The sequence below is a fragment of the Podarcis gaigeae genome (assembly GCF_964106915.1).
Source record: "Podarcis gaigeae genome assembly, chromosome: 5".
Classification (NCBI taxonomy): domain Eukaryota; kingdom Metazoa; phylum Chordata; class Lepidosauria; order Squamata; family Lacertidae; genus Podarcis; species Podarcis gaigeae.
The window spans coordinates 75,759,367-75,781,823 of NC_139681.1; the positions used below are offsets into that span (position 1 = coordinate 75,759,367).

The 22,457-nt window shown below is 44.5% G+C and overlaps 1 long non-coding RNA gene across 1 annotated transcript in view; it reads right to left on the minus strand.

Annotated features, from left to right (window-relative positions):
• The window catches only part of LOC310845126, a 260,829-nt gene extending 245,721 nt beyond the window's left edge, over positions 1-15,108 (minus strand). The window contains exon 1 of the long non-coding RNA XR_014564487.1: positions 14,588-15,108. This is a non-coding gene — a long non-coding RNA (uncharacterized lncRNA). The remainder of the gene's footprint in view (positions 1-14,587) is intronic.
• Between the last annotated feature and the right edge of the window lie 7,349 nt (positions 15,109-22,457).

Sequence of the window (22,457 nt, forward strand, 5' to 3'; positions counted from 1 at the left end):
TTGGAAATGGAAGCTTCATCCAAGCCTATAGAATCAGTGAGGTGTGAGGATGTGGGAGAATGCCTTCATCCGCCAATATGTGTTGCTACTCATTTCCCCAGGTCCAAAGGCACAGAGTCAACTTGGCATCAGTTGTTCCAGCTTGCTGCTGCCTTCACCTGAGATTCTCTCATCATGTTTGTTGCTGGGAGAATAAAAGCCTCCTGAACTGTTTCCCAAAGGAAACATAAAAAAGACCTTTGTAAGGAGGAGTCAAGCTGAGAGAGAAGGTGTCAGGTCTGGGCATCCACAGGAATTTTTCAGGGGGAAGTAAACAAACATACATAAGTGTCAGCAGAGAACAGATCTACAATTTCTGCTAGATCAGGTGACTGAGTGGGTAGGCCTGGCTTTTGAGAAACTTGCATTCCACGTCCGTCCTTCCATTGGTTCTCAATGGGTAGACCTGCAGTCCATCTATGGGTGAATGCAGCATCCAGGCAATCTCTTTCTCACTCACTTTTGTCCCTGGCTTCCTTCACAGCTTCCAGCCTTTAAAGAATTGCACTGTTGCTACAATCAGTGCAATTCACAGCCCCCTTCATTTCAGGTTGTTGGTTTTTTAAAAAAAAAAAACAGTTAACAATACTGGACTACACTTCAGGGTTTTCATACACTACCCCCCTTCAGCAACTTGGGTAACAGTACTGTGTTACTCTGCAGTATGGTGTAACCCATACTCTTAGGACTGTTCTGTCTCCTGCGGTGTGGTATAATAATGATGGATTTAGTCAGCATTGGCATTAGCAGAATAATTCTTAAAGAAAAAATACAAACTCCTAAGAAAACCTTACATTTTATGAAATAAGACCTAGGTTAGAAGAATCATGAGCATCTTCCTTTATTTTTTACTTTGCACACTCCCCACCTCCCCATCACAGCTACACTAACATCCTGGATACCTGAATTGTTTTCTGTTGGGCAGCAATAACTTCTCGACCAGGAAAGACCAACAGAAAGTGCTTAAAAACAAAACAAGAGTCTACATCATGAGCGTTTCATTCTAGCCTTCTCTTTGTCTAATTGCCTAAACCGCTTTCCTAAATACCAGTCATTGCTATGGCTTCATTCATTGTCCAAAAACACTGGAAGGTGGGAACAGGCTAGCTTCTCACAAAACAAGGGGGTGAGAATGGCACATGCATGTTTTGATTCATTTACCAGGTTCTACAAATGGTAGATTTGCAATCTTAACCTACCCCCCAGTCTAATGGGGCTTTATGGAGCAGTGGGACCACCAGCATCACATCTGCATCCCTGCCATGGCAGCTGAGAGGGTCAGACAGATCACTGTGTGAGCCTGAAATCACACCCAGTGCCATCACATGCAGTCGAGGATTGGGGCTACTGCTACTGGGGCACTTCTGCCCACCTGCAGATTTGATGGGCAGAAGGAGGAGCTCCACGTCAGCATGTTTATCAGGCAGAAAGAAGACTGGCAAAGTCCAGCAGTGTAGAGGCCTGTAGTGGTTCAGACAGAGATGAGTGCTCTGTGATGTAGAGAAAAACTGTGGGGTGGGGGCTTAGGGAAATGGGATTGCAGAGAGTCCTTTGGGTATGAAAATTGGAGGGTAGAGATGCGCCAGGGAGCTGTGGTAACAGGGAAAGAGGAGTAAGCATGCATTATGGGGTACAGAGAGAGGTCTGTAGCGGTTCAGAGAAGTCTGTAGTGATAAAGAGGAAGCATTCAGATGGGAAAGCAGGGTTAAGAGCGAACTGTTTATAAAGAAAGCTCCGAGTTATTGTTAAAACAACCACAACATTTAACCTAACAATATGACCTGTTTGCATTTGGTTGTTGCTTTTTTTCAAAGCAACAGCTATATAACATATAATATATCTATCTATCTAACTTATTTATTTAATATAAATATACAGTAGCAGTCAGATTGATTGGAGTGCCGCATCCCTGGCTATTTTATTTCCAAATGATAACAAGAAATTTGCCATCTTTTGCTGCACCTGCATGCTGAGCTGTTGCTCTTTTGCTGATCTATCCAGTAGCTCAAGATGTTGCTGCTCTGTTGGGCCCACAAATGAAAAGTCATCCGGCATGCGTAGAGATCATGACTTCAATCTAACTCTTTTCTTATTTAAGGTCAAAGAACAGTTCCCTGAACAACTGAAACCAGCCTCACAAGAGTCTCCATGGAAGTTCCAAAGATCTCTTTAGACCTTTGGTTTATTTGGTCATATTGAGGGCATAACTATGCAGCAAATATGTACCTGCTTTTAATAAATCAATTTACCTGCCCCAATGCTTGTAATTGAAGTTTGGTAGGGATTGCAGAGAGAATCACATGCTTAAGATCCCTAGCCCTTGCTTGCTGGACTACATAGTTCCCTGGGGAAAGGGATAGCTATCAATCCAGTTTAAATCAGCAAGATAAATCAATTGCCCTCCCAAAACTGGTATAGGTAAGTTTAACTGTTTCAGCTTCCACCTGAAAAGAACTTTAGTTATGGACAAGGTCACATCCATGCCATACATTTAAAACACACGTCTCTCCCCCCACTCCACAAGACTCCTGGGGACTACAGTTTACTCCTCACAAAGCTACAGTTCCCAATACCCATAACAAACTACAGGTCCCATGATTCTTTGGGGGAAGCAATGTGTTCTAAATGTATGGTACAGATAAATCCCTAGTCCCTTCACAAAAATGCAAACCTAGGTTTTTAGAAGACTTTCTTCCCCAGCAATGAGAAGGACTTTTGCCTTGTGAGTTTGCTCTTAGCTTTAGTGTGTAAAGAGTTGGAAAGTCACCATGGAGAGCAAAGATGTAGGGCTTTGCCTATACATGCATGAATGGGGGAAGGGAGGCTCAGAACAGCATCCTCTTCATTTCCTAATTCTCCCTAGGCCCTCAGGTGAATTGCTTTGGAGGAAAGCTATGTGGTTTCCATGGGAACTGTGTGTACCAAAGGCTATGGATGCTTGGAGCTTTGCCAGCCAACAATTTGGGAATCTAGGAGTAGCAGGAGGTGGTGTTTTTTGTTGCCTTTCTAGCTCCTACTTCACTGTAAAACCAGCTTCTCCTCCTGTATCTTTCATCCTCAATTGGTCCTAATACTGGCATCATGACTGTTGCTGTTGTTATGGAAAAGGGGAATGGTTTCCTTAACCACCCCCATCTTCTTCCTTTTGCCAAAAGAGAATCCCACAAGGGGTAGCTGGGCTGCAACAAAGAGCCTTGTGGTACAAACAGGTTTCCTGTGGCCTAAGCAGGAGCTAAGCTAGTCTATGGCTTATGCCACAAGACATCTGATATTCTAAATAATAACTTATGGAACAGCTACAAAGCTGTATTAGATTGTGTCTGACCAAACGGTCCACCTAGCTCAGTATTGCCTATGTCAACAGACAGTGGATTTCTGGGGTTGCAGGCAGGGGACACTCAGACCCCAACCTGCAGCTTCTGGGGATTAAACCTGGGACCTTCTACATGCAAAGCAGAGAGCCAAAGTTTTCGACCTGCTTTCTCTCTGTTCGTTTTCAAGCCTTTGAGCACCCTATTTGAATTCTTTCTGTGAAGATCATAGTGTAGTGAGAAGCAAGACAGTTCAGTTACCTGCACATCATCAGACACACACCTAGCATTGCCAAATCTCAGAGCCTCTGAACAGCTCCTTTGTTGTGCAGCTGTCCAGAAGGCAAACTACCATCTTCTAGGGAAGGGGCAGGGAACATCAGGGCCAGGGGCCAAATACCTCTCTGTCTGGTCCTTGGGGTCCTCAGTAGACCAGCTCCTACTCTCTTAGCCTGCTTTTGCTGGAATGTAGCCTTTGTGGGATGTGATACATAAGTAGAAGTCAAGTACAACATTCCTTGTTTTCCTAGAATGAACATGCAAGGGAATGTTTGGTCCAGCCAGTGGAAAACTTCCTGTTTCCTCCTGGCTGGGACACACTTCCTTTTGCATGTGAGTAGAGATGAGTGTGACCTAACCAGTCCGGGTAACAGAAGGGACAGGGCACTTCCCTCTCTTTGACTTCCTCCATTGTTGGAGCAGTAGCTTTTAGCTAGAAATGCTCTCTTGTCTCTCAGCCAACAGAGGACACTGGAACTATCTCCATATGGGATAGATCCACATGTATATACTTTGTAACTAAGTCTGCTTTCAGAGATCCAACTGTGAACTGATGATGTGAGTAAACTTCTTTTCTATGCTTTACACAAGATTGTGGTGTGTTTATTCTTTGAAGAGGGATATAAGGGAACTCACCAGGAGCCTAATATTGAGAGGCTTAAACAAGCCTGCAACCAGCTATCTCCTGTGCATTTAAAAGAGGAATGTGAAACTCTGCTAAGTAAAGGAACTTGCTAGTGCAAGTTAGGAAGGATATTAATAAACAATATATCCTCTCCTGCCTCCCTGAACATTCCAGCAGCCTTGAACTATGATAATTCTCTTATTTGCTTGGATGAAAGATGGGAAAGGGTGCAGGTGTATCTTTTTATGCTATAATGTAGCCTTCTATACAAAAGAAAGACTCCTTTAGCTTAGCACTCTAGGCAAAGCTAATTTTGTAGAATAATACAGTTAGAAGGCACCATGAGAGTCATCTAGTTCAACTCCCAGCAATGTAGGAATCTTTCGCCCAACATAACCCATGACCCTGAATTAAGAGTCTCATGTTCTACCAACTGAGCTGTCCCAGCCTTGCACCCTAGGCAAGGATAACTATCTGCACCCACCCACAAAATGTCTTGCAGAAATCATAAATTTACTATATAAAAATAAACTGTTGTAAATTTATAAGGCATAACCAAAACTAATCCATATAAAACTGTGCCCCTCAAGGGACAGTATTGTGCCCCTCTGAAGTCTGCACCCTAGGTAGCTTCCAAGTTGGCCTTACAATAGCACCAGCCCTGGGTTGCTTCCAGAAAGTTCCCCGGGAAAGAATGCAGAAAGAATGCATCTCCCTGGGTGATCATTAAGCCCTCTGGCAATTCAGATGCTGCAGGGTGTCACAGACAGCCTGGACGCAGAGGAATGGTGGCAGAAACCAGCTGGGGAACCCCAAAGGAAGAAGGCTCAGAGACCATGGACTGGTGGTGGGATAACAATGGGTGGTCAGAGGGAGAAGACTGGGAAGAGGAGGTGTCAGGAGCTGAAGAGACAACTGGGCTCAGTGGGTTGGAAGAATCTGTGGCAGAGAGAAATCTAGAATCAGAGGCAGAAGCTGAAGCTGAAGCAGGTGAGTGGATAGGCCAGACCAAGAGGCAGAGATGAGTCTGGCTACTGAAAAGTCATGGGTATCTCCACCTCCTGCTGTAACAAGCAATCGTCCCTGCAGGTCTCCCAGAACCAGAAGAGGCATGAAAAAGGAGGAGAGCCTGGTTGCATGCAGATGCCATATCTGATTGCTTGGGGGGAAACTATGCAGAGAAGGGGACTTAAGAGGAGGCAGGGACTGATTTTCATGGAGTAAGACCACAGGGAATGAGCTGCTGTGCTTTTCAGGCCTCACACTCAACCAAGTCTGTGAGGATAGTGTTTTGCTACTAGATAGTTAACTCCATCTTTGAACTGTGTGATTACTGACCATCACGCTCATGTGACACTGTGGTGCAACTCCAGTCACTTCTGACCACTGGCCAAGCTAGCTGGGGCCGATGGAAGCTGGAATACAGCCACAGCTATAGAGGGCCATGGGGCCCTGCGACTTGGTTGTTGTTGAATCTAGGGTGCATATACAAATCAAGTTGAGTGTACTGGGGTGGAGCTATTAAGATCCCACGTCCCTGGCCCTGGAAATGGCAAACATTGGGAGCCCACCTGTCATGGAGCAGAAGATCTGAACGGCAAAGGCTCCAAGAGGTGGCGAGAACAGCGTCTCCTCCCCAGCCAGTCAGGTGAGAAGCTGGAGACGTCATTAACAGCCTCGGTTCTGCCTCCTTGTAAACAAACACGGCTCCGGGAGGGAGGAACAGCCTCTGACCCCGAGCTGCTTGTGGGATGGCCCTGCTGCCCTTCTCTGCGAGAGGAGGAGTGGAGAAGAAAAGCAGGATGCTTAAAAGGGAAACAAACAAGATAGCAACAAGGAGCGGGCGGGGAGGGGGGGCGGAAGTGGTCAGAAGAGCAAGTGCAAGAGGAAAAAATCTCTTAGTATTCCACTGGAAATTAAAACATAATTGAGATAGAACCTTAGGGGTGTTCCAAGCGCTTAAGTACAACAGCACTGCAAGGTAGGTCAGGATTTTGTCTCTCTTTGCGTTCAAAGTGCTCTAGAATGCGGGTGCTCAGCGATCTTTCGGGGTGCCTTGGCGGGAAGCCCCGTTGGTTTTCATTCTAAGCAAAGCACTTTAGCATTCTAAGCAAAGACAAACGCCTGCGTAACAGTGCACACTAATATGAGTCCACGCGGAAGGAAGGCTCATTTTCAACAAGGCTTATTCCCAGATACGTGTGTGCAGGATTGCAGCTTAGGAGTTTTCTGCGGTTCCAAAACCTACATCGGTACAGAAATCGGTCAAATAATACTTATCCCCTTTGCCGGCTAAAATAAAGGGTCTCCCCCCGCTTCAAAATATGCCCATCTTCTTTCCTTCTGCTTCCATTATGCCCGTGGTTGGAGAAAGATCCAGAGTCAAAGCCTTTTACAAACTTGAAAGAGTTTGCTCCAGTGTAGTTCAACCGAGTGACTGCTCCAGTAAACAACTGCAGGTAGTTTGGTAGATAACGCGCGCACACAAATATATACATAGAAATAAACACACACACGCGCGCGCACACACAATTTGTCTGTCTCTATGTGCAGCCAGGGAAGAGGTTTTGATTATTACTTTTTGCACAGGTATTAACCAGAACATTTTATTTCAACCGGGACCGATCCATAAGAAATGTTTCAGCCTTTAATGAATTCAACTCACATGTAAAATGCAATGGACACGCTAATGGAGGGAGGGCGGTGGGTTCGATCCTGTGCACGTTTCCTTCGAAATAAGTTCCGCTGAGGGCGGGTTATTCCCAAGTGCATAAGTTTTCAGCTTTGAATTTCACCCCAACCTGCAAAGATGTCATAAAACTGCGATCCTGAGTACATTTGTTTGGAAGCAAGTGCCACTGAAACCATCCTTAGGGTGGGGAAAATCACACAGACAAAACTGGAATATGTATTCTATATGTGCTTAATTTTTGTTCCTTCTTTAAAGAAAGCCACCAAAGCCCAAGTTCATCACCTTTTTCGGATCTTGCGAGATATATAACTTTGGACTAACTTCAAAGTCCTGAGAGGTGCTAGTATTTGCTAAGCTTTAACTATTTCACCGCTAACAGTTTCGGCGACTGTCACTGATCGATATCCATTGAAATGTTTTGTCACAGAAGTCTGGATCGGGTGAACTAAAAACATCAAAAGGTTATATGATCCTCCTACTGTTGAAAAACGATGGCATCACTCCTATTGGTTTTGACGGTACTCTGTTAAATAAACTCTTAGAGAATGAAAGTGTCCTTTTGGAACAAAGTGATGTAATGAGCATTTTTAATAAGAAGTAAAACAACAAAAAACATGGTCTTTGAATGAGGGATCTAACTCTTTTTATTGGGTTACCATTTCTTTTTTCTCTCCACCCCCCTCCCGCTTTAGTCTAATTCTTTATTAAGAGCTACAGGGTTGTGAGAAAGCACCAAGCACCTTTACATCTCAATTTTTCTTCCCTGACATTGGCGGCGGAGGGGGCGGGGAGCGGGAGAGACGGGTTCCCTATGTGTCAAGGTTGTAAATTTCCTTTATTGGTTACAGACTGGACAAAGTCCAGGCGAGGCATCCTAGAAAGCTTCTGGAAACATAATGAGTGGACAATGGGGCCCAAATGTTATAAGCTCTCCGGAGCAACCGCAATGAAATTAGCAAGTAATTACAAGCTTCATTGTTTATGTAGCAGACAGTTTAGAAAGGGGGGGGAGGGATGGAAATTCAGGAGATATACCTGGTGTGATAAAATACTGTGCGTGAAAGGTGTGCCCCTTTTTTTTAATCACATCGTAATTATTTTTAAATAAAACTTTCCCATGCAAACTCTGATTGGTATCTCATAGGCATGCTAACAAATATATTTGCAAATATATTTCTTTCTTTTCTGGTCGGGAAAGCAGTGACCGAAAGAAGCGAGGTTCAACTTTTTGAAACTTCCAAAGCTGCATAAGGAAAGCATTACCGAAACATATTGTCAGCGCAGTTTCCCAGCCAGGATTTGCAGTTACCCGCAACCTAAGCACTTTGACTTTCGCTGTAATGTACTTGCAAGTCAAGACGTTTATGGCGTTCCTCTTGGGCACACGCTCCTTGGAAAGGAGTCCCAGGGAAGTCAATGGCAGACTTCCAAGCCATAGATCTCGGGGAGGAACGTCAGCGAAGCCGAGTTGCAAGTCGATGTGCCTCGGGTGGCAGTTAAAATTGATTTGAAGTCAATAAACGGGTTGCGGACAGCGATGTTGAACTCTTATTGCACCTACTAAAACTGAATTACGGTGTAAATGCAAGCATGTCTACAACACGTAAGTGTTGCGTGCAAGTGAGTGACTTTAAATCTACGTGGAGGGCAGGCGAGCCAAAACAGGATTCCTCGACAGTCAGTCCCACAGAGTCTATGAAGCTTATTGCTTTACAAAACCGCAACAGTACCTATGTTTACCTGGGTGTAAGTCCCATGAAACTCATTGGGGCTTACGTCTTCGTATCCCTGCATAGAATTATGTCCCTTGGTGCTTCTTAGAAGGACCTGCTCGGAAATAAGTGTCATTGACTTCAGCGCGACTTACTTCTGAGTAGGTGCTCATGGGATCTGACTGTCAGATAGTTCATCTTCTAAGCAAGATTTTCTCTAATGAATATATATATATATTTTAAAAAAATGTTCTACCATTCCTCCTTACAACAAATAACCCGTTTCCTTCCCTGGGGAGTTTGCGAAGGAAGCGGGAAGAAAGTTCAGCTTGCAATCTCTCTCTCCCGTTCATGGCAGAGTACCAAAGGAAAGTCTGTCGTCACTGTATTTGCAAAAGCCTCGTGGCTGACCTTCTTCCAGATCGCCCCCCCCCCGCCCCCATTTCTACTTAATCGGCGCTGTGATCCTCTGACTCGTCCTGCCTCGGAGGTGGCGATCCCTGACTCATTTTCCTCTAATTTGGCCAGCGATGGCTTTCCTTTCGTTCGTCAACACACAGCTTCCCAAGAAAAAGGCGAATCAGAAATTGAAACCTGCGCTCTTTTCCTAATTAACTGTCCAGTTCGACGGATGTTTACTCAAAAGTAAATCCCGTTGCCTTCAAGGGGTTTACGCCTGAGCAAATGTGCCTGGAGGTGCAACCTAAACCACCTTTGCTGGTGGCCTGCAGGCTTCCAGCCCAACTCAGGATCATTGGCTACACGCTTCCTTGGGAGTAAACGTCCCATGGGGCTTCCGACCGAATCAAATAGATACTTTTCTTATTTGTAGTAGCCTCTCCCCCCCCTCCCAAATTTCCGTTGCTGGTTTAAATTCCCTAGGGAATATCAGGTACCTGCGATCATCTACACGCTTACTCGAAAGTAAAAAACAAAACCCACCAATGGCCAACTTCCAATTAAATATGTTTCGTATCGCTATGCGGTAGGCGAGCAATATTACTGGAGGGCATCACTAATCCCTGAATTTTAAGTGCACGTGTGTCCTGAGCGAATCAGCCACGCGGCAGTAAATTAACAGAAAAGCTCGTTTCAGCCTATAGGGGAAAAGATGGATACTTCTGCACCAGGTGTGACACGTGTCAGCAAAGCACATAAATGCTGAACTGCGGTATTGTTTTCAGGCTACCTGGAGCTCTGGGAGAGTGACATTCTATTTTGTAAAAAAAAAAAAAAAATCGAGTGTAAACTCGTGAGAAATCATTGGGACTTATTTCCGATTCAAGGTGCTTAGACAGCAAAGTACACCTGAAACTGTCATTTGCAAGCCGCCCCCCCCTACCTCCGATATGAATGGGAATTGCGCAAAAACGCTACGGTCCCAGCCAAGAGGGCATGCGTGAAACAAATTCCCAACTGATCGATGCGAACATACTTCCCAACGCGATCCAACAGCCAAGCCTGAGTATTCATTATACATTATTAGCAAAATTATTGTTGTTTTCTTTCTTACCCCACCCCCTTCATCAGAAAAAAGGTCCCTGGGCGGGTCATAACACATTTTTTAAAACCCACAATACAATTAAATCCTTTGTGCTTCGGCTGCAACTGATGACGATTAAGGTTCCTAAATGCATTTGCTTTCAAAAAAAGCAGCGGCTGAATTGCTTCTAAACAAACCTTTTGAGAATCACGCTATTAGGGGCGCGATAATTTAAACTGGAACCGCCTGGCTTTAGAGTCTGAAATTCATCTGTTAGAATCTTTACGCGGTGAGTTGGGATGTGTTAATGATCGGCAGTTAAACGTGTCCACTTTCCTGATGGGGAAACTGAGAACTAGTGGAGCTGTTCACAGCCACAGCCACAGCCATCCACTCTGCCCTATTCTACACTGGTTCACACCCAGAGGATACTGCAGTGTAATATCCAGCGAAGAGAATGTTAGAAGAGTCTGATGGAAAATAGGTTTTCTATCAGGCCACCATCTTTGGGCAGATCTCTCAGTTTCCATATCCACAAAATGGGATATTAAAAACAGACCATGTACTCTGAGGACGTGAGAAAACTCTTTGAGCTCCGAAAGTCCGACTTCCGAAATAACCAGAGCAGCACGCTAATGCAGATAGCAGTTGTTTTCTAAAGCGCCAAACATTCTGCTGTAGAAAGGAATGCCTTTACGTGGCTAGAAGAAAGGTAGTTCACAAAATGTGAAGGCTTCGCCCTCCCAGGTTATTTACATACATATAGCAGTGCATCAAAGAACTCTTACTCGCGGAAAGACCAAAACGAACAAAATTCATTACAACGGAATCACATTGCTGTTTACTAACTAAACAGCTTGATTTCTCCAAGAATTGGAGCTTTTATTGCCTGGTAACAAGAGCAAAAAAAATCAAATTACGAATTTATTATTTTTTAAAGTCATCGTCCGCATATGGATCCTTCATTTTCATTCTAACTCAAGGGTTACAGGAGGGCAATGAAAATGCAGGTTTCCTCCCCCACCCCAGTCACTGCAAGTTCAAACGGAAGACGTTCATGACCAATCAGCACTAACAGCTACGTGCATCCCGTTTGCGCAAGAATACATCCATATGAGTGTCGTGTGTACGCATAGGGAAATATACCGAATGGGTTGCGAGGGCGAAAGGAGGGCGAAGCTTCCCTTTCCCCAGAGAAAGAGCCTTGCCTTACAGAGATGCTCTGTAACCTGCACGGAACTAAGACACCAGCCCCAGCGAAGGAGCCACGTTTCCACCCAACCCAGTTCCTCCTGACACTCCTGCGAAGGGAGCCGGAAATCCTAGAAAGCCTTACTCGGGAGCAAGCGACCCTGAACTCATTGAGGAGAGAGGGTGCTGGCTGCACCAGCAGTCAGGTTTCTTCGAGCGAGGGGTTGAGCTGCCTGCTGAAAAATATTAAGAAGGAACCCTTTTGACTCCCTGGGTGGGGTGAGGCTTTTCAAAGCTTCTAAGTCGTAAGGGGAGGTCGAAGGCGTCTAGCAAACCCAACTCCCAGGTTGCCTATTGAAAGAGAAGCCTCACCTCCTTCCAACTTAACTGTTTAAAAGGCGTTTGGCGGAGAGGGGTGAGGAGAATGCATCCTTAATGCTTGGATACCCCATAAAACAGAAGTGCCAAAATCCTGTGCACAGAAGTACACGTATACCTAGGTATGGACATACAGAATACAGTACCAATCTACAGCTTCATACAAGGCAATATATCCTGGGCATGCTGATTTGTTTGGGAGTAAGTGATCTTTTTTACGAGTGGGCCTGACTACATCGGCCTGCAAATGCCACGGATCCACCGGATCTTATTTCAGTCTGCGTTCTAGACCACACAGGTCCTATCCTACATTATCAACCCGTTCATTCTTTTATTCTCTTATTCTTCCTCCTCAAGCATTAGCAGCATTTGAGTCTGGTTCCTCGACACATGCGTGGCTCGCTACTAACATTTCCTGTGCGCGCGCGCGCTCCTGCACATTCGCTGCTGCGGGTTTCCTGGCCCTCGGTTTTTTTCTCCCTGTTTGTTTGTGTTCGGGTGTGCGTGCGAGAGAAACAGAGAGAGAGAGACAGAGAAACAGAGCGCGCGCGTGTGCTTTCCATCTATGGATTCCCTTGTATTCTACCAGTTAAACGGCCGCCTCTTTGACCAGCAACTAGCAATCACCCGACATTAATTTATACGGGCTTTTACAAATACCTAAGCCATTTAAAATGCTGCGCTGGGGTTGTTGTGTGTGTGGCAGGGAACATCTATCTATTGAATAGGCGGTGTCACACGGTAGCAGGCTCCCTTGTCAAGGGTGATTGTGTTTTAGGCAAACATTTGAGCAAACATAAAGGCAAAGGTCAAGGACTGTTCAGTTGCAGGGTGCGCTTAATTCACCTAGCTAGCCAATGGGGGCAAAAGTTGCGTTTTCTGCTAGTCCCACAGACCAAAGCGCGGAAAAACGGCATTAATCCCAGGGATCGCTTGTTTCTTCCATCACCCTGCACACTGTGCAAGCTTTGGTTGGGGGGCGGGATGGTGGGGTAGAGGGACCTCCGCCCCAGGCGAACTCTATCCCCAGCGCATGTCAAAGAATCTATTTTGTTGCAAAGGAGCAAGTCCGTAGTTTTAATGTGGAAACGCCCCACTACCCTCTTTTATTGTTTATTTCTTCCCCAGGAAGGGAAAGGAGGAGGACTTTACGCTCTCTTCCCAGTTTTCGGAAAGAAAAGTCGGAATCAGCATCCAAAGAAACCAGAGTCTTCCAACCCAGCCAATTACATGGGACACAAATATGATGTCATATTTTACGCACTTACGAGCGAGGCATCTGAGATGGATACTGGAGAAACAACCACCAAGGGCAGCAACAGGAAAACGTGTCCAAGAGAAAGAGACAGGCAGGCGCAGGTGGGCTGCCAACAGGATCTTAAGCACCATGACCAGAAGCAAATCCGGTGCGTTGAGTTCAATGGGAGTTACTCCCATATAGTGGTACTTAGGGCCGCTCCCAGGAGACGCAGGGAAGCCGGAGTCCTTGCATTTAGACGAAATCCACCATCCTGAACCGACAAGCCAGTCAAAACAAAGCACTAAACCAAGACTCCGGTTTTATTTCACATGTTAAATGGGCTTCTATTGTAGCTTCCACTGAGTTCTGTGGAGGGGGGGGGTTATGTCTATGCTATGTAATGCGGTTTCACTCCGAGCTAATCTGCTTGGGTAGTATTTTCTCGGCGGCTGGGATTATTTTGCTTAAATGGGGGGCGGGAGGGGGGATCTTTCCTATCTGGAGACTGACGAGGCACAGCGCAAAGGAAATGGCTGTGCATGTAACGTAACACACATAAACAGTTCTTAAAAATGAAGCTAACTCCCCAGATCACCCGCGTGGCTTCTCCCTTTGAATAAATAGCCCTGTTTGAACCAATGGCTGAGCTTCTGGAGAAGAAACCTCGCGCGCGTGTAGGACTTTGGCTAATACATTCGACCCTCGGCGTCGTGGACTTGAGTGGAATCCGGTGTGTGATGCTGACGATATGATTACATGGCACTATACATTGCAAAAGGCGCAGCTGCACACAGGCTTTTTGACGAGGGAACTGGCAGCTTGTCTTACAACTGGATCCTACGCACGTTTACTCGGAAGTAAGCGCCACTGAGCTGAGCGGTATGGATCCTCTTAAAGCAAACGCCATGAATTTTCGCCACGTATATTCACACAATGCACTGCTATTATTTACTACATAGTTTTTAATTAGCAAATTCCTTTTACAATATGTCTTGTTTGCCCCAACAACAACAACCCTGCTAGTTGGGTCAGTTTTGTTTTTCTCATAGGCCAACACACACACACACACACACACACACGCACAGGATTCCTGCAGTCCAATCATAGAAAGTTTGGCCCTACGTATACATGCTTTGAATGGGAAGTAGGTCCCATTCAATTCAATGCGGCTAAATTCTAAGTAAGTGGCAGTAGGACTGCACCTATCGTTTACTTCCAGGTGTGACTCGGATCGGGGCCTAAGATGCCACCCTTCTTCCCACAATATATCAAATAAATAAAAGAAAACCACGAGCCCACCGGTCCCCCATGACATATTGAATATCATCTCATTCAAACATATTAAAATCCCACTCCCTAGGAACCCACTGAAGTGGGAGATTGGGGTATAAAGCATCTTGATTTAGTTTGAAAATAATCCCGAAGTGAAGAGAATAGGGGAAAAATAAAATAAACAACAGCAAATCAAATCTAAACAGGATCCAAGACATACACAAATCATATCTCTATATGAAATGAGTTGGGAGAACATAAGCAATCCATCAGCTATGTATCTAGTATGTACATCAAGCATTTAAAAGGGGGGGAATACACTTGAAAATACACCGAGGTAAAACAAAATGAAAGATGAAACTTACCCCATGTGTCCATCAAAAACAAACACCACCAACCCCCACCCCGATTTCCTCCTTCCTTTTGCAGACACTTCCTGCTTCCTGGCCCTAGAGTCAATAAGGATTACTACAAGGAGGAGGACCGGGGGGGGAATATAAATAAAAATGCAGAGAGATATAGAGAGAGTGTGTGACTTGCTGCAAGTTTGGAAAAATAGTCATCAGAGCAGCTGGGGTCTCCAGGCAGGCTGCGGCTGTTTCTCTGAGATGGCCCAGACCCCGGCTTCGCCCCGCCACCTGGGCCGTCTCATAAGCTGCAAAAAAAAAAAAAAAAAGTTTTGGGGAGCGAAGCGAGCCAGTGCAAAGTTGTTTCCAGTCGGGACACAATCAATGTTTTGCTTGCTCCTTGTTGGCGCTGGGGGATTTTTTTTTTTTTTACACGCACCTCTCATTTCAGTTAACTTTTTAAAGATTAGAAAAAGGAGCTTTAGTTGGAGGGGGGGAGCTGTATGGGGTTTTTCTCTGTGTGTGTGTGTCTTTCTCTCTCTCCTCCCTTCCGGGAGACTTTCCTCGTTATTCATCTGTTTAGTCTCCTCCGCCGCACAAAAGACTATCAGCTGCGTTATGAAAAATGGTCTAAGCCTAGAGAATGTCACAGTGGTCGACTTATTATTTTAGCCTCCTTCTTTAAAAAAAAAAAAAAACTCGGGGAAAGTTTGCTTTTGATGAATTCAATAAGAGCGGGGCTTCAGCGGAAGAGATTTTAAGAGAAAATCATACAGCATGGGGCCACAGCTTAGAACAGCCAGATGGCCCGATAGGTAGACTCGGCTGACTCTCCCTGTTGCCACAGCCAAGAGATAGAATTACCAGGCTTCAGCTTCTTAGCTATCTCAGCCCCCCACCCTTCCAGCTCCTAATCTACCTTCACTGCCACTATGACTTGTTTTGGGGGGGACGGACTTATATTCACATTACTATATAACATTTTCATATTTTATATATGGAAAATCGTTATTGTTGCTGTTGCTGTTATTTCTTCTAGGACTTTTGGTTTTGGGCAGGACTTTAGGTTTATTTTGATGGGAGCGGGGTGGTTTAAGGAAACAGGTTCAAAAGAGTCAATGGGTTATTGGATAAAGGATAAATCAGATCCTTATTTTAATCTCGGGTTCCTTCTGACTTGTAAGGGCGCGGAGGGAAAATTGATGTAAGTTGGTCGAATTTTCTTTGTCAGTTATTTGTCCTCCCTAAACCTTTCCCTAGTTTTTGTATGGCTGTCTGGGGTAGGGTGGGGGTGATTCAGACAGACAGGAAGGAATGGTTGGTGTTTTATTTGAGCCCCAAATCCCATGCCCACTTGTTTGGAAGCAAGTCCCGCTGCATTAGTAGCTAGGATTGCTTCAAAGTAAATAGGTGCAGGGCTGAACTACACGCCCCTATCCATATTTACCTGGAAGTCAAAGCGACCCCCCCACACACACATACAAGTAAATGAGCCTCGGATTGCAGCCTTCAACAAATCCAGACTAAGAAATCCAATTTATCCTAGGGAGCTGCAGATTCATGTGATGAAGTGAACTGTGGTCCCCGGAAGCTTATGCCTCGAGAAATCGGTCTGTCTTCAAGGTGCCACAAGATTCTTTGTCATTCACTCATTCAATGCATCCATTCTTTAGAAAGACATAGAAACACTCTTGTTTACTTTCACTGCTTTCCTCGCTTTTTTGTTTTTGTTTGGGCCGTTTAACTTCTGATCTCCCTTTTGTGCCCACTGAAGCGAAGGTCAGGAGAGACCCTTGCCCCCCGGGAGGACTTGTATCCACGGAGAGAAGTGGCCATCCCAGGGAATAAAGATCACCAGCCTCTCGCCCTCTCGAGGTGAGCTCGCTCCTTCTCCCAGTGACCGCCTTCTTGCTCGCTCCCGAAGTCACACTCCAGGCCAGTCTCTGGGTACCTCCAAGTCTCTTCGGAAACAAATGCCCTTCACCTTTGCCCTCGTCCCCTGGGAGAGGTGGGGAAGAATCCCAGGCTTCCCCGGGGGCTCGGCTAAAGGGCTGTCCCTCGTTTGGCTCCATCAACATTCAGCCATGGAGGAGGCAAGTAGCTCGACTGCACCCACCCACACGCGACCTCGAGGTCAAGGGCTAAAGTCTGCCTTGGTCAATTCAACTGCCTGGCAAGTTGGCCACCAAATGCATGCCATCAAGCGAGGAGGACCTTGAAGACAGCTCCTTGTGCCTCTGTAAAAACTAAATAAATAAAATAAATAAAGTATGTAAGTAGTGGCCAGACGCTGATCCTGATGCCTCGCGTTGCAAAAGGAGTAGCAAAGGTGTGGCACCGCTGTAAGGGACCTGAAGTTTAAATAGGATTCGCTGTTTCTCTTTCTCCCATCCTTGCTTCCCAGTCCCGTGTCCCTTGCATTGCAAACGATAAGGAATCTCATTCGTGTATGTGATTTATTCTATCAGGCCATTCATTTATATTCTGTACACCCTGCTTTTAAAGGTAGTCCCCCTCAAGAGTCTTGGGGGAGACGCTGGGCTACAGATATAGATGTTTCCAGCCCCTCAAAGACTTTTGGGTAAGATGGGCTGCGCGCGCGGGTTGTCTTTGAGCAGCTAGCTTGCTTCCCAGCCTCAGTTTCCCCCCAGCAGTAAAACGGACATTGTGTTTACCTGTTTTTTACAGAGCTGTGACTACGGTATGTAAGCCAAATGACGTGAAATAACTTTAAGGCTGCAATCCTCCAGACACGTCCCTAGGAGGAAGTTCAGTGAACGCAGTGGGGCTTACTTCTAACTAGGCAGCTATAGGACAGCACTGCAAAAGCATTTTATTACATTGAAAATGATGCACTGAAATGGTTACTTCTTTTACAGCGGCAGGCTGTTAGTGCCAATCCCCCATTTATAGTTTTGCATTTGGCAAAAGTGCAGAGTTAAAACTCGGGGAGATCTTTCTTGAAGTATTCTCCCCTCCCCAAGTAGAATTATCACTATACTATACCATCAAGTCAGGTTTCTACCTCTCAGTCTCTCCTTTCCATCCGTGAAATGGGAATAATACTGACAGTACAGTACCTCAAGGCACAAACTAATTGTCTCCTGTTTTGTATTTCAAGAGCGAATAAGTAATAAGGAGCTGTTTTGAAATCCAAATTTTATTATATGCCATAGAGAGACGGATGATAGATATAGATAGATAGATAGATAGATAGATAGATAGATAGATAGATATAGATAGATAGATAGATAGATAGATAGATAGATAGATAGATAGATATAGATAGATGATAGATAGATATAGATGATAGATAGATATAGATGATAGATAATAAAATGTACCAGAAGCTTCAGGCAAAAACTGAGTAAATGAAAAATTCCCTCTTTACTGCTTACAGTGCTCTCATAAAGAATAAAATGTTGATAAACTTTACATAATAAAGTCTGCCTTCTCTTCCCTGTTTACTTAATCCAATGTTCTGCAGGAGTTGATATCCCCAGGATCAGAAACATAAGTTTGTCGCAAACGCAGGACTTTTATCTCTGTGGGAGCACTGGTGGAGCTAAAAAGTCAATCTACAGTTCTTACGAGAGAGAGAGATGCTGATGATGTTTCTATATTGCTCGTACAATTTTACAAATAGAGAAACTGAGACTGGGAAATAAAATGACAAATCCCTTCAGATTTTCGGAAGGTTTGCTACTGACACTAATAGGGAGGGATTTGCCCTTGGCCACCGTTCCTCTTTAAGAACTGGACCGATTGTAACACACCGGTCACTCGAAGTTCTCATTGTTTGGAATAAGAGGTACTGGGGTCAGGCCTAGTTGGGAGTCGTGTGCTGTGTCCAGTGATTCTCTCCTGGACCCTCTCCTTCTTCTCCCATTGTTTAGAGTGGACGTGAAGGGGGGGACTCTGAACATGCTCAAATGCTCCCTGGTTTTTGTTATTTCTTGGACGTGCCAGACTGACTACGAGAGTTGAGAAACCGGCTGATCTAGAGGGACCCCCAACACAAATTTTACCTTGATGAGTTCGAGCATCAGTTCTCCAGAACCCATGAATTATTGGTCTCTAATGAAGATGAGAGTAATAAGGCTCAGTAAAACAAACTTCCTATGACGACTGAGGATGTTTTTCACCTGCAAGTCGTCGCTTGAAGTCGTGGTTACAGGTGGTGACTCAAATGAGTTCACACTAATTTTGACACGCCACATGTGGATGTCCAGTTCACAAAAAACTGTTGCTACCCCTGATAGCTATGTTGCACGGCTGAAATCCTGTCATTTCTCTCATGTAAACATTATGTGGAAGTGGATATGTTGAATATTATTCATTGGTTTGCATTCTGCAATATTGGGAAAAACATTTTAAAAGAGAGACAGTGTAAGCTATTGGTTAGAGTGTTGACCTGGGAGGCCATGATTCAAACCCCCACTCAGCTATGAAACTCACTGGGTGACCTTGGGCTAGTCACACGCTCTATCAAACAACCTACCTCACAGGCTTGTTGTGACGATAAACTGCGAAGGAATCAGGTATGCCACCGTAAGTTCCTTGACAGAAAGTTGGGATATGAATAGTAACAAATAAGTGGTGCGTAGTCTATATAAACATTGCATACCCACTATCTACTAATGCGCATATTTAATAATTGATATACAACAAGAACTTTCCAAGTCCCACTTACTTCAACTGGAATACTTAAGTGTGGGCTTAAGGCTGCAACCCTCTACTCATTTACTTGGGTGTAAATCCCACTGAACGCAATGCAGCTTGGTAGATACTTATAGGATTGCCCCATGGATCTCGGTCATTGAAATCAATAAAGCTTATGAGCTTAGCTTTGGTTGGATCGTGTTTAAGCTGCAATCTTGTATCTACTTAGCTGGGAGTACACCCATTCAGTGCTACTTACTTCTCAATTGAGATACACAGGAGTCTGTACTGTTGAGGTGCATAAAGTAAAAATCTATATGCGTTCAGGTAAGTTACGGTATACTGGACGGTGCATGCTGGAGATATGTGCCATTTAATTGTTTATCCGTTTTCCCACCCACAAAATACGCTTCCTTTTGATTTCACACCAGCTTTCGATTTGATTTGTTTCTTTTCTCTTAGGCATTCAGGTGTAGCCACTGCCCAGAATCTCAAAAGTCACGGAGTCGAAGTAGATCCGGGTCTCCTTGAAGTCACAACGGGACTTCGTTGGAGATATTCCACCATTTAAACAGGACTTTGAGTTGAGCTGCACGTCATCTAAAAGAACTTCACAAGCCATTTGCAATCTGGATCAATGAGGTCTTTTGTGGCACCCAAAAATAAAATAAAATAAAATACACGGCACCGCGTGGACTCTGGCGTTTCTGTGCCCTGAAATTAGCCCTTTCGCTTAGTTTGTTTTAGTGTTAGGAAGAAGAAGAAGAACGAAACGGGGGAAAAGGAAAAGAACAAAATAACGAGCAAGTAATTCCCTCCCTCAATCCGTTGACGTACCAACGATTGAGAAAGGGTCTTATCCAGAGATAGTAGGGTAACACTTCTACTTTCCGAGCTTCTGCCCTAAAAGCGTCTGTCTCATTTCATTCCACATAAATAAATTACAGTACGTTGATTTTCCATCATAAGCGCTAGAGCAAGTTCTACACCTGCCCTCAATTGACGCGGACCATCGCGGTTCAGCGGGTCGGGCTGAAAACTGGCGAGTATTTGGGGCGGCAGGTTGATATACTAAACAGCAGTACATTATTCAAAGTCTAAAAAATATGCCAATAAAAAACAGGAAATATACCCGAGTATCCTCTTACGTGTATGTAAAACAGGTACTGCTCCTGTTTCCCCCTGGATGATGGGCAGGTGGAATCTTAAATCAGAATCTAATCTGCAAGTTTGCCCTGTTTCTTGCTTTTAAGCAAGAAGAGACTTAATGCACTTTCCATCTTCCAGCGGCGTTTCTCTAGAATCTTTCCTCTGTCATTTTCCTTTAAAAAGAAAGAAAGAAAAACGAGGGATTTTATGGGTCGGGAATGAAGTAAGTGCTAACTTGTTTTACAACCTGTTGAGCATCTTTGTTCAGCAATCGCGGGGGTGCGGGTCCGAAAGATCCAAGAGGATAAATTTCATTTTCTATTCCACTAACTCCTTCTTGACTTGAATAATTTAAGTAAACGATCTGGGGTCAACAGTCAGCAGCAAACTTTAGCCCGGATAATTTAAAGCTGCAATAATATTTAGCTGCCACTGATTTCAGGGGCAAATCTATGTGCGGTTTTTGAACTGCGTTTGGATTATTAAACTAACTTTCACGGACTGAACTCCACAGAGTTTAAAAACCTAACGAGAATTCTGATAAATTGAACTGTTTGGGTTTAAAGCGATTTAATTCACATAAATCAGCAGGACTACCTGGCTATAATCCTAAACACATTTACTAGGGAGTGATCCCCATTGACCACAATAGGATTTCCTTTAGAATGGCTCTGTGAGGATGCAGTCGTTTGCAGAATTACTTGGGAGTAAATCACATTGAATTCAGAGCGGCTTACTTCTGGGTAAATATGTACTGGGGCTAGGGCTACGAATCGGTTAGGGCTAAGTAATTCCGCTTAACTTTTCTTGTGGAAGGAGCAGTCATCCACAAATCAAGACGTCTGAAATACAATAATTTATTCGAGGGACGGTTTGTTTGCAATTGTTCTTCTTTAATCACCAGCGTCACCATCATCCGCCCATCCTTTCCTTTCACACGACACAGGTTATGTTGTAAACCGCCCGGCGATCTTCCGATGAAAGGCGGTATAAATTATTATTATTATTATTATTATTATTATTATTATTATTATTATTATTAAATTAATAACGCGCCGTGCTAAAGGGGGTGGGGGGAGGGATCGTGTGGGAGCTACAATCCAGTTAAATCGATGCCCTGCGACTAACTGGGACAGAAGTCCTACCTAAGTCCTAAATAAGTCTTGGGGGCGTTAGGTTAGAGTCTGGAGAATATTTTTTGAGGCGTGTAAATAGATACAACTTAAACTAGTGGATCTTCCAGTTTGCTTAATATGAGATGTTATATCCTTTGAAATAATTGGACTTGCTGTCTGATCTTGGACAAGAGAACCCTAAAATTCGTTCTATTTATTCGTTCTATGTACTGTGTTTTAAGTCCTAAGCTCTTGCCTATTTTCACACCTCTGGTTTTATTGACTACGAACGCAGAATACATATACCTAAGCTGTCTAAACCTTCCAGCAATAAATAAGTCGTCGCCTTGGGAAGAACTCAAGTGGGTTATAAATCCGTTAAATAAATAAATAAATAAATAAATTATACAAAATCCCTGGCTTGAAATTCTGTTTCTAAGAGAGAGGTATTTGGCGACGCACCCAACGGGTTAAAATAAATTTGCAGAGCAACGGTAGGGATACTGTTCAGTAGGGATACTGAAACTACAGCGCACACATTTACCCACTCCATACTTTCTTAAAGGCCATCGGGTTATTTTATTTTACTCCTGAAAGAAGTCCCCCTTGTCCTGACCTGTGCGCCCAAGTGAAGAGTGCGAAGGGGGATTTCAAAGCGAGTTTATTCCAGGGCTTCCGCTGGGCACCTTGGCCTTCATAAGACCATGGGTTGCCTTTTAAGGACTTGAGAGACCAGCATCGCAGTTCAGCCGGGACCCTTGGGGAAGGCCTTGCGAGCCAACGTGTGGGATGTGGTCATGTCAACAGTCGATCTCAGATTTCTTGCGAAGGACTGCCCGGGGAATGAAAAATGCAAAGTTGGTAAGGCAATAGCTTTTATTGGGCTCAGCCTCTGTTGGTGTGAAAGCGTCCAAAGCTTTTGAGCTTCAGAAAAAGATTAAGCATAAGAGGAAAATAAGAAG